Source organism: Triticum dicoccoides, chromosome 7B (assembly GCF_002162155.2).
Source record: "Triticum dicoccoides isolate Atlit2015 ecotype Zavitan chromosome 7B, WEW_v2.0, whole genome shotgun sequence".
Classification (NCBI taxonomy): Eukaryota; Viridiplantae; Streptophyta; class Magnoliopsida; order Poales; family Poaceae; genus Triticum; species Triticum dicoccoides.
Genome location: NC_041393.1, coordinates 78,123,019 through 78,126,598, shown reverse-complemented (window position 1 = coordinate 78,126,598; position 3,580 = coordinate 78,123,019).

Below are 3,580 nucleotides of genomic sequence, written 5' to 3'. Positions count from 1 at the left end.
AACGTGGTGTATAATAGATTAATAGATCTGCGATTTAAGAGAGGACGGTGGCCCGATAAACTAGACTAGAAGCTCCTACTCGAAAGGCGAAACAGTGCTTGTTTTCTAGCTGCACGTTCCCCTCCGTATCCGGACAGAGCAGACCAGACGCTACCTGCCAGACGTGGGCCGCGACGCCACGCCATGAATTGCCCCCGTACGTTCTTCATGTGATGAAATTAACCAACAAAGCCAATCTAGCGAACGGTGAGAATGATTTGGAGCGCGCGGCCGGAAGGTCCATGCCGCGCGAGGCCTTTCGAAGCTCGCCGCACCGCCTCAGGAAGAATGAATCGCGCACATGGGGAGGCAGGTGAGCCCGTGAGGCCCAACCACCAACGGAGCCAGCATTATCAGGCCGTTCATTCTGTTGCCAAGATGCTACTGAATACGTACACTCATCCCGCGTACCACCTCTCCTCCGGTCTGCCTTTCCGGCCGCGCGCGCACGGCGACCGGACGGCGATAAGCTGAGTGCGAAACATGCTGCTAATGTCTCCGCTTGACAGCTGACGCAGGTCAGGTGACGGATGGGCGCTGGCGATGTCAGCGTCAGGGTGCCGGACCGGCGCGCTCATGTTGCACGCCCGATCGCGGTTCGTACGTGGCAGGCGGGATAGCCACCGGTGGCACCTACTGAACCAAGAAAAGCAACGCAATTCTTGTTCACGCCTTGTTCTTTGAGGAAGGATGGATATCCGACGTGCTGCCACATATATACAGGTAGTACTCTCCTGCTGCCGCCAGCTGCAGCTACCATGTACTTTCGGCCAACATGTGATTGACCATGGAGTGAGAAAAAAAGGTTGCTCTTTTAGCTGCGTCGTACATCATTTTTGGACGCAAACACAGGATCAGGTCAAGTACTCTGCTTTGCGAGAGTCCGAAGAATCCACTCTGTGCGTGCTTTAGCAGCCTGCACGCCTTTTTTCTAGCGCCTTTTCGTCTTTGTTCACCCCAACACTATCCGCTTGTTTGACATTTGTTTGATGGTTGCCAAGCAGTTTGAGATACTCCCTCCGTTCCAAAATATAGCGCGCCCACGCTTTTCGAGGTTCAACTTTGACCATAAATTTAACCCACGAGACCGACTGCGGCGGGATCAAAAATTATATAATTAAAAACTTTTTTTGAATACGAATTCATTGGTATAATTTTTTCGCCCGCCGCAGTCGGTCTTGTTGATTAAATTAATGGTCAAAGTTGAAGCACAGAAACCGAGGACGCGCTATATTTTGGAACGGAGGGAGTACTAAACAGAACTCTTCCAATTATCATCTTAAAATTGCTGATTTTATAGTCCATTGCATTCAATTTTGCTACAACACTTTTTTTTTGAGCGGTAAACCATACTTTATTTAAGACGGGGTTCGGTTTAAAGGAATAACAAACGGGTCATGGGGTAAGCCCCACACATGGTGACCCACTGCTAAAGACGAATAAAACTTGGCCAAACTATGAGCCTCAAAATTCAAAACACGACTTTTGGAAATAAAAACGCAACTATCAAAATCCCTTGCTGAAGCTTCAATCTCCTTAATGATCACACTGTAAGAGCCAGCCGATCCCTTATGAATCTCTTCCACCACTGATTTGCAATCACAAGCGATAACGATTCTTCTTAAAGAGAGATCTTGCGCAAGTGCCATAGCTTCTCTGCATGCACGAACTTCTAGAGTCGCCGGGTCATGAATATCGCTAAAAAACATCGCCGAAGAGCCAGGTAGGTGCCATCCTGGTCCCGGCACAATGCTGCTGAAGATTCTCCATTCCCAACTCTCGCCAGACCCCCATCAACGTGGACTTTTGCCATACCAGGAGCTGGTGCCCTCCATTCGTACCTTGCCTCTGCACTACTTGATGCCACAGTCCCTTGACGAGGCTGTTGCTGGTTTGCTTCGTTAATGGCTTCGAGCTCCGCAATAAAACTGATAACGAAGGAGTTAGTGGCGTGAGGACTCTGAAGAATTCCTTCATGTATTGCTTTGCGGCGCGCCGACCAAATCGCCGACAACGTCATAACAGTTTTGATTAAATGTGCATGCGGCATAAGTTCTATCAATAAGATCCATCTCTTGGCATTCCCTTCTGTTGTAGCCTGTAAAAGAGACGATATGCCATCATCTGTAAGATCCCACACGCAGCGGGCCATAGTGCATTCCAGAAGGGAATGGCGCCATGAGTCCTGCGCCCCGCATATCTGGCACCGATCCGTGGTCGCCATTTTCCTGTTTAGTCTCACATCTTCTGTTGGGATTGAGTGCTTTGCTAGTCTCCATAGGAAATTCCTAATCTTTCCTGGTACCTTCACTGACCACAACGATTTCCATGATTTCGCTTCTGCTTCATAGTTTGAGCTTCCTGCCCTTCCTTCAAGCCAATCTTCTCTTCTTCTCTTTGTATCAACTAGCATCCGATAAGCAGAGCGTACCGAAAAAACGCCATTCTTCTCATGACTCCAGGCCCAAAAATCGGCCATTCTCCTTGTGCTCAAAGGGATCCCTAAAAATATGATTGAATCAGCAGCAATAAAAATCTGTTCCATCATTTCCTTCCTCCAAGAAGCATTCGTACTATCTATCAAGTCCCTTACTAGCTGCGGTGGATTGGCAGAAAGACAAGCTATCGGCCTCATTGTCCCGTTTCTAGGGATCCAATTATCTTGCCATATCCGAGTGGTGGCACCATCACCGACTCTCCTTATTAGACCCTAGAGCAAAACATCACGGCCATCCAAGATTGCCCTTCATACCTGTGAGGGGCGTCCCCCAAGCTCAGCCGAGAGTACGTTGGAGTCAGGAAAATATATAGCTTTTAGCATACAAGCACAAAGCGAGTCCAGCTGCTGCAATAGGCACCATGCCTGACGTGCTAAGAGAGCTAGGTTAAATAGCTCAAAATCCCTGAAACCCAGTCCTCCCATAAAGTTTGGTTGTGTCATTGTGTGCCAAGATATCCAGTTGGGTTTTCTCTTCCCCTCCTTGCTACAACACATGCTTCTCAAGCTAACTGCACATATACTTGGCCATCCATCGGGTCGGGCCTAACAAAGCCCGAAGCAGAAAACCTAGGCCCGGGGCCCTGTCCCAGCCGAGCCGCCGGGCCTAGATTTTAGGCCCAGGCCCGATTGGTTAGTAAAAAAACCCACAGGGCCTTGGGCTTGGCCTCTTCCTTGAAACACAATTATGGAAAGCCCATGCCTGGTGTGTCATTTGGGCTCCATACTTGGGCCCAGGCCCGCCACATGGGCAAGTCCGGGCCGGGTTTCCCATGGCCAGGTATAACTGCACACCCCTTTTCATGTCTGATTTATATGTTGTAGAGGCCATGCCTATCGTCACTTAAAAAATAACATGTACATTTTTTCTAGAGATAAATGACGACCCCCAATATGGCTGGATCACTGGCTATGCCATATAAACCGCATTCGGGAAACTATCTCAACTACTATTAGATTCCATTTCAAAATCACGGGGACTAAAGTAATGAGTCTCGAACCTCCTGCTTTAGTAAATTATTTTTATCCTTTTAGTTAAAGTTG